The 12671-nt window shown below is 36.1% G+C and overlaps 1 long non-coding RNA gene across 4 annotated transcripts; it reads left to right on the top strand.

Moving 5' to 3' along the window:
- Positions 1 to 3761: 3761 nt before the first annotated feature.
- On the top strand, positions 3762 to 9311 carry LOC116249962 (uncharacterized). Of its 4 annotated transcripts, XR_007572717.1 has the most exons (7): positions 3765 to 4212; positions 4292 to 4671; positions 5618 to 5818; positions 6040 to 6132; positions 6898 to 6973; positions 8796 to 8879; positions 8956 to 9311. It is a non-coding gene; the product is annotated as an uncharacterized LOC116249962 (long non-coding RNA). The 4 variants fall into 4 exon arrangements; XR_007572716.1 differs by having other exon boundaries at positions 3762 to 4212; positions 5985 to 6973; XR_007572718.1 differs by having other exon boundaries at positions 3763 to 4173; positions 4266 to 4671; positions 6040 to 6973.
- Positions 9312 to 12671: the final 3360 nt, after the last annotated feature.

Raw genomic sequence — 12671 nt, 5'->3', positions numbered from 1 at the left:
TAGCAATGCATTGGTATTCATTATAACCAACCGTGAATACAGAGTAGGAAGATCTTTGTAGACGAAATTCATTGGGTTGATTGCTGATTCATGGCAGGAGACAGCGTTGCAGAGCAAACAGCCAGAGCAGGAACTGGTGATGGCAAATAAAATCTAAAAAAAACAAGTCGAGAACAGGACCCGACCTGCCTAAGAGGTTAGATTTAAGACCAGGAGTTGCTCAGTACCAGGTAGCAACTATTTTATTTATTGTTTGGAACTTGCCTCCAGTCATCCGAGGCACCCACAAGCATGTCACTGCTAGTCACTATTGTTCCTTTGGCTGTTTCTGTTATTCAAAAAAAAAAAAAAATTGAATACTGTAAAATGAACTATAGATAGAAGAAGGGTTGGGTGGAGGGTTCGACCTTCTATTGGGTAGTGAGAAATCCCACTGACTCGAAAAGGAACCATATCAGACTTTCTTGCCTTAAAGGGGTATGAAATGTAGTGTTTGTGAAATCCGTTGTATTCCTGTTACCAAATGTTTCTTAAAGGGGTGTTTGATAATATGAATAGGAACATAATGTTTTATAAATTTATCCCAAATATTGAGATCAATTTATAGAACACTAAAATGCATTGTACCATCGATATGCTCTAATTTTAAAGACATTCATGAAACACTGTTAGTATTCATGTTGTCAAACATCCTTTAATGGAATATTAAGAACAGTGACCAGGCCAAGGGTGGGCTTGTCGGCAGTTGCTCACATCGACCTACACAATTTAGTTTATTTATATATTAGTGTTCTTACATAACTTAATTTATTACATATAGGTGCCTCTTAAATTTGAAACTTTTTACGTGATTTCAAATTTGGCATTATCTATTAATGCTCCTCAAGCCACAAATTTTTGGCTCGCTATTGATCGAGAGTGGCCAGCGAACATAAAGAGGAGAATGTAAAGCTGGTCGAAAGTCAAAGACCCTGAATTAAGTTCAAATTTTGTTGTGTTCTTTTTTTAAACGAATTAAAATACTAACTAATGACCATCCGTTAACATGCCTATGACTCATTGCCTCACCCATAACACTAATTCCAAATAAGAACATATCTTTGAGGCAGAACAAGTTATTTATTATAGCATTTTACCACCCAAGTCGCCCTCATCTTTTAGGAGCCCGTTCAAAATTTTCATAAAATTAATCAACTTAAGAGGAAATGTCATGATATTTGTGTGCCTCAAAATTTAGCATGTTGTTCTCTATAAACTTTTCTCATCCTTTTTCAAAATCTGACTTTTGAAATGATCATAAATACGATCTTCTTTCACGCTCATTTCTGTTCATACTTCATTTGGAAGTAAAATGGTCAGCAGTAATTATCATAGATTTTCCTCTACACCATTCCCTTTGTTTATCTTGAATTGGGTTTTTTTTTTTTTAATTCAGTACTTCATTTCACTTTTTTTGTGCATTAGTATCTTTTCACATATTTGCACCCACATTTTCCTCTCTTTCTTCCTTTTTATTTTTTCATTAGAGATATTATTCATATATTTTCTTGCGTACTCAGATCTCACTTCAATAACATGAATACATAAACCAATGATAAATTACCTTTCACATTTCTTTTTTTTCTCAGTAACTATTTGTTTACCCAAACTGATTTTATTTTCTGTTACACTACTTATTTTTCATACTTCCTCTTTCAAACTCCTCCCTTTTCGTTTATTTATTTCCAGTGGAGATTTTTTAAATTCCACTACTTTTTCTTTTCTACCGTGGACTACTCTCCAGCTCAGAAAATATTTCAATTTAATTTTTGGATTATTTATTGGGTACTCATAAAATATTACTAGATCGCCGATTAGTGGTGAAGTACCTGCACACGCAAAAAAAAAAAAATCAAGGTATTTTTTGTGTAACTAAAAAAAAAGATTGTTTAAACAAATTATACTTTAAAATATTAAGTTTTTCTTATTTTTCTTTTAGAGTTTGCACCTTGTAAAGTCGAAATCAGTAGTTAAATATTTTAGTTACGTACTTTTGTAGCGTGTATTTGCACATTTTTGTCTTAGGACACATGAACCTCCCACTCTTTTCTTTTGAAGAATTTTCGGAAACTCATCTATGGAATTGGTAACAATAAAAAATACACTTAAAATTTTCTGTGGTCAACCAAAGGACTTACAAATTTATTTTTAAAAAACCAATTGTTAAATCAATAGAGAATTTTCGCATTTTACCTTTTAAAGTCAATATAAAAAATAAGCCTAATTTTGTTAATACAATATAATCTTTCTTTTGGAAAGCTTTCGTTTTTCTGTCATATAACTAATAAACTTAAAATTTGTCCCCATTAAAGGAATTTCGGTGTTCCAATCATGATAGCTCGGACACCATCAAACATGAAACAGTTTTAACTGTTACTGCTCGAGGAAGACTTGTAGCATACAAAGTGAAGGGCGACGAGAAAATGTTTCAAATACGAAGTCATGACTCCGTCAAACGGAAATCAGGAACGGAAAGTTCCGGTTGAGATTTTGTTACACTGTCCTAACCAATTCTCAGTCGCCAAAGGAAAACTTCTTCCATGATGACTTCTTCATGGGGTGAGCAAGATGAGTATTTCATACAAACCCTCACTTTTGGCTCATTCACTCCCTTACCATATATGCGTTTAGTGTTATTATGCTTACCGGTGGTGGTCATTCCTCTTTCACTTCTTTCTCCCCGCTTTCTTTTGCAACACAAATGTGATTTTGACGTGAATAGTGACTGCCTATTAGCCTCCACTCTATCTATTATACTTAAGACCAAAGCCAAAAAATTTTCATGAGGCAGACCAAATTAAAGTTTCTAAATTTTGATTAGGGCCGAAATATCATTTTTCAAAATTTTTATATAGAACAAGTGAATTTTTTTAAATTTACATGTAATTTTTTTTTAAAGAAAATGGGCCCATGCGAGCCCTACCTTACTTTGCCCCTGATTACACCCATCTCATTAAGGATAGTTAATGATCATGCAGTTGTGGTGTGACGTAGTCAGACATGGCAAATGCTATGTTGGAAGCCAACAATGAATGTGACCCTAGTTGGATGTCTTCCCCAACAATTTTTTTAAGCTAATTGAGACGTGGTTAAAGAAAGTATCATAGAGTTTGGAAAATGGCATATTATTTATTTGCAGATATAGATAAAGCCAATATTCAAGAGATCGGTTGTTTATTTTGGTACTCGGAGAAAGCCTGACCCAAACTAAACTTGGCGGATGCAATCAAGATTGCTAACTTGCAGTGATGGAGGCACATATAGGCTAGTGTGGGCCTATGCCCACACCCGCCCACATAAGTTTGAATATTTTTACATTGATACCTCATGATTCTTTCATTATGTATATATGACTGCCCTTAAAAAAAATTTTTGATGCATTAACAATGCCCCTCAACTAAACATTTCTAGCTCTGCCGCTGTTAATAACTTGGGGAGATGGTGAAGAAATGAAGAAGAAGTGCTAAATTCTTTGCTACCATGTAGTCATGGAAGTCGAGGAATGAATGTAAATTTAAGAAGCAATAGGATCTCCATTGAAGCCATGTAGTCAAAACGCTTTTAATAAAGGTATTTCAAAGACGGAGGTATGGTTTTTATAAAATTTTCTTTGTAGATTCAACCGATTTTATCAATTTGTGCGAAAAACGTTCTCACTCAAACAATAGATAGATTTAAACAACAATCTTTTTCTTGGCTGCTAGAAATTTTCCTTAGGGTAGTTTGGAACGAGTTGGAGAAATAGTTGTCGGCGGTTCGCAAGACATGAAGATAAATCTTTGCACTTCGATGTATTAGTAAGAACTTTTGCTTGCTCACTGTCAGAACTTTCTGAGAATTTTTCCGAAAAAATGTAACTATTTCTCGCTCATTTTTATTCTCTTTTTGCCCTCAAATTTTTCGCCGCTTGCGAGGTGAATGCTGATGGGAATTTGGAGTTTACCGTCCCGTCCCGGTCCGGTTCGTTCCGTCGTCGGGAAGCTTCTATAAGACGTTCTGCCCGCTTCCGTAATCATCCGGAGATCGTTTTCCCGCCATCGGATCTCGCGGTTTCAAGTTTTTCCGTCCGGCCGATCTTTGAAGCACAGCAGTAACCTGTCGTCGCTATCGATTGCTGTTTAGGACACGTTCTTGGTGAAAATGAATATATCCCTCGATCTTCTTGTTTTTCGGGTATGTTTCCGTTTTCTTTATCCTGGAGGTCTGTGGTTTTGCTCGTTTTACAGGGCATCATCGTCCTATCTGTGTTCAGATGGGTCCTTCATTGACGCTCAGCAGACGTGGGATTTGGAGAATAACGTTGTGAATATGGAGGTGCTGGAGTCGGACGCCATTTTATTTCTACGACAAGGCGTTGCAGACAAAGAACGCAGAAAGAGAAGCCGTGGAACAACGACCCGCATTACTTCAAGAAGGCGATTAAATCTCCGCATTGGCGCTCCTGAAGATGGTGGTTCGTGCACGCTTTGGAGGGACGATCGAGGTAATGGGGTTGATGCAGGGTAAGACCGACGGTGATACCATAATCGTCTTGGACGCGTTTGCGCCCCCTGCGGAAGGGACCGGAACTAGGTGAATGCGCAGGCGGATGCTTATGAGTAGATGGTTGATTATTCACAGACGAACAAACTGGTATGCCTCATCGTTTGTGACTTTCTCCTTTGTTGTTGCTTTTCTTTTTTCTTTCATGGCGCATGCAAATGGAGATATTGATTATCAAAATGACTTGTATGGTTGTTCGAATATTTGATGCATCTTAAGTAGGACCATTACGGGTTTGGACTGAAGGAGTAAACAAATCGGCGACGAACATTTATTGGTTACTTTTTATGTAAACGATTCATTAGGCTATCTAGAAATACTTATTGATCAGCTGCAGTTTCAAATTTTCCGGGGCTTATCAAGAATAAGAATATATCTGAGTTAGATTCTGAATTTTGTAAATGTTTTATACGACGTGCTCGATTCTGCTAGTCTTACTTGTGCATAATGAGGATGTTTTTCTTCTCTTTTGTCATCTGACTGGTAAGGATGTGCACAGAAGGATGAAATCAATTTCAGTTGTGCTATTTATTAATTCTGTGGTAGGTCTACTGTGGAAGGTAACAGAGCATGGAAGAAAAGGGAGAAGAGGCTGGAGGGTTTAATGATTTTGACAGATTCTTAAGTTATTTTGCTTGAATATATGGAGAGAGGATAGTATTTAGTGTCCAACTGATGGTAAGGAGGTACAGAATACTTGCCTGTGAGATGCCCTCATTTATCATATTCGACTCTCTTGTTTAAGGCAATGAGTCACTTTTCAATTGCTACAGCGTTCCCATGAAAGATTCTCATGTGCATTGTTTATTCATTCACCCTCACTATGTGTTCTGAACATTCATGATGTTTGTTGTTTGCTTGCCAATCCCCTTTGGAAAGGTTGAAACTGCGTAAATATGTTTTGAAGTTACATTACATACTTATCCTAGCTTATTTTTCTTGATATATTCAGAAATTCCTTTTCAAGAAGTTCTCTTCCGCTTTACTGTTCTTTTGATGATTGTATGAAATTAGTTCCATTTTCTCTCTTGCACAGGCTGGTGAAAATGTGGTTGGTTGTCTGGAACCCTTCTTGGCAGTTGTGAGCTTGTGATAGACCCTATACGGATCATCTCTGCTGGGAAAGTAGAGATTGGTGCATTTTGAACATACCCTCAGGGCTACATACCTCCTAATGAACCTGTCTCAGACAGATCCTCTGAACAAAATTGAAGATTTTGGACATCACTGTAAGCAGGTACTTTTGGCTAGCTCAGATGCTTTTGTTCTCATTTTACTTTGTATTTCTAAGAATTCTAACAATATTCTGTGTTCCTGTAACAGCTATTTCTTTGTTGTCTTGACTGTTTGGTTTATGACATTCGAAATTTATTACTAACTCATATCTTTCTTTGTCTTTACAGTATTATGCATTTTATATAACATATTTTAACTCCTCTCTGGACTCCCATTTCCTAGGTATCCTATGGAACAAGTAGTGGGTGAATACCCTTTCTTCTTCTCCATTATTGGGAAACAGGGAATACGTTGCAGGACAAATTTCAGATCTTGGTGAGTGCCAAATACCTGTTAATGTGATTACTGTGGATTTTTTCTTCCTAGCTCCTGTGTTACATGTTTCTGTTGTTCACCTCTTTTTCTTTCTTTTATGTAGCTAAATCTTCTTTCTATATGCTGGTTTCTCCAAATTCCTATTGCATCATGGAATATTCATAATCCATAACCCTTCTGCACTTTAATAGTCTGTACAATGCTCAAATATTTTACCTTCATAATGCTTATCTTGGGCCTTGAAAGTAGAGCTTTGTATCATTTTACTTTACTCTCTTATTTAATGCTGCAAATATAGTTACCAACGTATCCTTTCTTTAAGGCCTTTATGTCGAACTTTTTGGGGCATCATTGTGATGTAAGTCCTTTAATGGTTAATGTAAGTCTAACTTTATTTGCCTTATTATTTTTAAGGGTAAATTAATTTTTTAATGCTTAACATCAAACGAGAGATAAAAATAAAACAACAAACTCTTGCTCTAAATGTTGAAATGAACCTTTATGAAGGACTAAAGAGTCATTTACACACACACACACATATATATCAGTGTCACAAATTTTGTGATATTTTCAAAAATATCATGATACTAATGGAAAAAAAGAGATAAACGAAAAATGTAAAAAATAAATTTATTGTATTTTTTTGTTTTTCTTCTTTTTTACAGTTAATTTCGTCATGGAATCAAATTTACACTTAAGTCAAATTATTTATCATAGTGTAATGCTCTTGTTTCTTTTTTCCTTTTGTTCTTGTGCGCATCGGAGAAATTGGAACAAACAGAGAACCACCTATCCCATTCACGGCTAAGATCTTTTCCTATAACTCAAAAGGAAAAGGGAGGTAAATTCTTCACTTTGTTGCTGGCTTTCTTGCAAGTTCATTCAGGTTATCACAATGCTAGTTGGTAAATTTTCTGGTGGAGTGGTTAAATTTTTATGTTGTTAAATGTTGAGTAGCCACTTGTCTGGATTGTGTATGTAGCTAATGCCCTTGCGTGGATTTCCACAAAGGCATGTTCTTTTTGCCATTGGCATGAACATTCTATTATGTGGTCAGTACCTCTTTTGTAGAGTATATTGCTGTTCCATGGTTTTGTTGAAAAATAAAGAAGATAAAAATATTTTGAACTCTATTTTCATTCATAAACAGAGTGGGAAGAAAACCAAAGTAAGGACTTGACAATGGAACACTTATATAGATGTTGCTGTTATTAGTCTGGTTGAAGCAGTTCCCACACCCATATAGTTTTACTTACACCAGCTGATACTCTTAACAATTGACCATGTGCAAATAGTTGGTTATCAATGTGTCTCTCAATACTCCCTGGCAAACTTGGTGTGGGAGTGAACTATAAACCAAGTTTGGGATGAAGTGTAAAGAAATCCTTAGTCAGCAGCCTTATGAGAATGTCGACAACTGTTAGCCCATGATCTTCATCAGCGGCTATATTCATGCCTCCATGAATGCTTAGTTGAGAGACACCCTAATCGTCAATGTCATCTTTGCTGTAAAATTGATTTTCTTTTGCTTTATGACTGTAGGAAGCCCAATTTTGCTGCAGAAATTTGAGAGTGTGGATCATGTTAGTGCTTTGGTGAAGAAGCACAATCTCTTTGGTCGACTGCAGGCCTTCATTGAGGCCCAAATTTTCTTCATCAAGCGCCCCCTCTATTACCATGTGAAAAATGATAGATTATTTTGAACTCTGTTTCCATTCATGAACAAAGTGGGGAGAAAACCCAAGTAAGAATTTGACAAGAGAACACGTATATAGATGTCATTCAACCATTGTTGGTTTGGTTGAAGCAGTTCACACATTTCCATACAGTTTAACTTACACCAACTGATAGTCTAACAATTGAACATGTGCAAATAGTTGGTTATTAACATGTCTCAAAATAGGTTTTGCCTGTGTGAAATCTTTGACTTGATTTTGTAATATACGTATATATGTGTGTTTTTGTATGCATGCATTTGACTGGGTAAACATCTGCAACATTGTCTGCATTCCCTGCACTGGTTTATGAAAATGATTTTCCACAATATATACGTATAATATGTATTCAGGCTCAAAAAATCAACACTATAACGTGCTTATTACTGGTGGGCAGAAATTGTGGTTTGTGTTGAGTTGGTAACAATGATTTTCATGTTTTGGCAAATCAAATTGCAGAGACTTTGTAAAGTTATTCAGTTTGTAAGTGCCTAAGGTTCTTACTTCGTTTTCAAGCAGTTTTGGTCTTTCAAGGGATTGCTGTTGGCTTTCAGACAAGGGTGTCTTTTGTCTCGTTTTGAAGTTAAGAAGGTCATCCTTCAGATTTTGAGGGGTCAAACCAAAGTTGGATATAGGTTTTCTAGGATATTTGACTCTGTTTTAAGAAATATGTATTCTTTCTGGTCTTGGTAATTTAGAAACTCTAGTTGTTAGAGTTGATCCAACATCAACAAGTACATCCAACTTGAATGCCCTTTGTGTACACATCATCATGACAAAAGGGTACATGATTGTAGTCCACTTTGGCATATATTACATGCATCTCCTTTTACCATTCCTTAACATCTTCCTTCATTTTCTTTTTATGGTTTGGTTTTGTTTGTATTTTCATAGCCGTTTCTTTTGATTTTCTTGATTGATCCCATTCTTTAAATGTGCTGGGTTCAGGTCCAGGACGAATCTGAACTTCCAAGGATCAGCTGTGACAGTTCAAAAATAACTGTTGAACAAGTTCATAACCTCATGTCACAGGTAACTGGTTTTACTCTCATGTCAGCCTGTTTATCTGTCACTTATTTCTGCCTTTCTTCCTTTTCTCTACCTTAAGGTCATCAAGAATGTTCTGTTCAATTCAGTTCATAACTCCATTAGGGCCCTGCAAAGTTCTGATGTGCTGCTTTTCCCGGAGCTGAATATCTTGCAGTCACACAAGCATCCATTTTTTTTTGAGAAGTTGCTGCTGTCAGTGAATGTTTCTAAGAGCAACAATCAGAAGAACTTTTTAACAGCTTAATAGTCTATTGATGTAAATTCTGCTCTCTTGTTTGTCCCAAGGTTGAATTTTGCTGTTGATCCCTTCTGATAGAATGAAGTGGCTGATTTTTGGTCCTCTACTATCAAGCTTTGGTGTATCATCATAATTGGTCTCACTAAATGTAGTTTTGCGCTTGCCTTGTCCTCTCATTCTGAGGTCTAAACAGATTGAGCTGGGGGTCCTGTCACATGTAGTAATATCACTGTTTCGTTGGTTGAAATATTGCACTCTTGCTTCTTTCTGACTGACGAGCTGGGGTTCGGCAAATTTCTAAGATATTGATCTCTGAGCGTCCTTCAGTTTGAAAGCCTTTAGCTGACCATGAGCTAATTTTGAGAAGCTCTGTTTGGAAAATGCTGAGCTCTTTGGTATGCAAGTTCATACCTTTTGCCTTAGGCCTGACAGCCATTTGCAAAAGCTGTGACCAGTATTTGTTTTTTTGAACTATCTGCAAATTTAAGTTTAGCTTTCCTCATTACATGATTTATCATGTCTATCATATATTGTTTGGTAAAAACTGCTTCTGCGTTCATGCAAGGATGTTGCTATGCTTGTCATTCCTTTCCTGGTAATTCAACTGCATTTAACTACATTTTTCTGTAGATTTAGTTGCTGAAATGGGTTCCTCTGTATTTTTCATGAACTTTAGACTACAAGTCCTATGACTACCAGCAATTCTAGTATTTCTTGCAACAAAATTATGACTATAAGAAACTCACTTGTCCAGCTCTTCTATTTAACTGTCAGAAAAAAAAAAGAACCTAAACATTGTGCCCTATTTTTATATGTGCACATATGCTTTTGTTTGTCATATATTGTTTATTATTGAATAATAAATAGCTGTATCAAGTTTTTCCTTCAGATTTCCCAAGATCAGAAATTTGGAATGTGCCATCCGATTTTCATTTCCAAAGACTTCTCAGAACTTGGTGTGACTGCCCAAGGTTGAACCTTAAATCCTTCATGGTAACTCGGCAGTTTATGGAAACATTGTCCTCAGTCTGAAGATGTCTTGTGTGAAGATTGGTCAGTCGCCAATCAACATCCATCCTTTTAAATACTGTCAAGCGGAAGGTGATTCTTGGATGAATTTTGTGTGGCCTTGAAATTCGAGTTTGGATTTGCATGTTGATAACGGAGGTGCATGCTTCTTCTCTATGAATATAATGTCAATGTCAACGTGTTGCTATGTCTATATGCCCTTCTAAAAGTTGCAATCACTACCAATTGACTTTTGAACCTAGTTATGCCATTGTGTGGCCTTATGCAATGAATAATTCGGTGGTCCTTAAATATGATTGCAGAGTCTGATTGGAACTTTTCCTGTTTAGATGAACTCATTTTGAGATCTCTCATCTTCTTCCTTTGAGGATGTGATGTCGATGTTAGTATGCACCAGAAATTAGCAGTCAGTAGCCTTGTCCATATCCTCTCTTCAGCACAATACAACCTTGGGTTCAAGTTCATTGTTGATTAAAAAGAAAGAAGCCGAAACTTGGACATGGGGTCTGAATTAAGGATATATATTACCCAACCACAAATATATTTCAAAAGAGAATCTGCTTTGATGTTGTTGTAGTTTAATCTATAATGTTTAATTACTATAGAAAAATTTGGACGTGTGTAGCTTCAGAGTATATCTGTTCAATCGATTGAACTCTGAAGGAATTCATGGTTCCCTGAAAGTTTTTTGCCTCCACAGGATGACGAATCCTGTCTCCCAAAATTGTAAAGTTTGGGTGAAAGCTCGTGAAGTCATTTTATCAGTGATGGTCAATAATTAGAGAACAAGATTACCTGTCATCCACTCCAGGAGTTTCTGCCTTGTCCTTGGAACACTTTTTTCTTAGTAATTCAATATAGCATTTTCCCCTGTTTCTATAATGTCCGCATTCACTACTGTCTATATGTAATATTTTTTGTGTTCAGCATGATTCTTGTATTAGAAGTTGGTAAGGTTGAAGTCTGAATTTGTTTAGCAGGGCAAAGTCATGAACTGAACTGAATTGCGTCTGAGCTTTTAAACTTTTTCCACAATGCCAAGTTATTTATTCGCTAAAAAGTAGGCAAAGTTGATCTTTGTTTTAACCAAACTCTGATTTTTTTTGTTTTAACAAAAAACCATGCTCTGAGGATTTTATTGGTGTCCGGATCTCTAGCCTATCAAAATCTAGAGGAAGCCAAAAATTCAACTCAATTTCCATGATATAGTATGCGTGGTTCGTATTGTTTTTTAATTGTGACACGGTTGTGTGTTTGTTTGCATTGTACAGTAGTGAAGTTATCTGAATACTTAATATATTTTTTGGCATGGTAGAGATTAAGTTAAAAAAATAAAAATATTGTTGTATTTTTAAGAAATTGAAATACCCTTCAATGAAGTAAACAAATTGGTTTCTTTAATTAAAATCTTTTACTTCTTTAAAGCGGTACTTTAGTCTTTTGAAAATGCAACTAAGTTACTATTTTTTCAATTTAATATCCACCTTATGATCTTTTTAAAATGAATGTCCAAATCCGGTATATTTGTGGTTCCCTCTAGCTAAGAGGGATGGAATTGTTTTTTCTTTGAATTTGGTGGACCTCGTCATGTTGTTGAAATTGCCCTGATGCATTTTATTGGGCAGCCTCCTTTTTTGTGTGTTAAAACTTGTCTAAAGGAATAAAACTATATATATATATATATATATACACGTACTCTGTGTGTGTGTGAAAATTGAATGATGACTCTTGCTTTTTAGAGTCCCATAGCCATTTTTTAGAGTCCCATAGCCATTTAATTAGAGCTGTTTAATTTTATATGATGGATGATTAAGAGAATAACAAAAAGAAAAAGTGAATCTGTAGTCATCATTTATTATATATATATATTTATATAGCTGGAACGAGGTGAATTGATTTTTGTTTGTTTTTGAAATTTTATATAGTCCTTATCTTAAACCTAAACCAAGAAAAAAGAAGTATACCGGTTTGGCCGTATGTAGCACGATGCATTGCATTTTTTGACCGAAAGATTCGATCGTCGAAACCGACACTAATAATTTATCTGCTTGCCTTGGCTAGCAAATTCTAGCCATAAAGATTTAGTTATCAGTGAAATAATCATATCTATTGAAATGGACCTGTACGGGGGCGACGTTTTATTTTGAAGAATGTGAAATAAAAAGAAGAGCGCCACAGATGCGAAAATGCATGCAAATTAATGATGGTGCCGCTGTTCCTTGTCGACCATATCATTCGTCACAGGGCATTGGCATCGCAAAGGGATGAAGTGTCGAGACAATGATCAACTCGTGGCGTTTCTCCGATTTGATGGCTCTTGTCCTCATGGAAATCCATTGCATCAAGTGACGGCACGACCCACAGCTCAGAAGGTACAAAAGCGAGCAAAATCTGCTCATCCAAGCTTGTTATCTGCTTCAGATTGGATTTATTTGGTACAGCCAACCAAGTCAAACTGGTGGCAGCGGCACATATGGGCTTGTATAGGCAATTGCCCCCATAGACGT

The sequence above is a fragment of the Nymphaea colorata genome, chromosome 3 (genome assembly GCF_008831285.2).
Source record: "Nymphaea colorata isolate Beijing-Zhang1983 chromosome 3, ASM883128v2, whole genome shotgun sequence".
In the NCBI taxonomy this organism is placed as follows: Eukaryota; Viridiplantae; Streptophyta; class Magnoliopsida; order Nymphaeales; family Nymphaeaceae; genus Nymphaea; species Nymphaea colorata.
The sequence above is the reverse complement of the archived record's forward strand: the minus strand, read 5'-3'. Positions and strand labels throughout refer to the sequence as shown.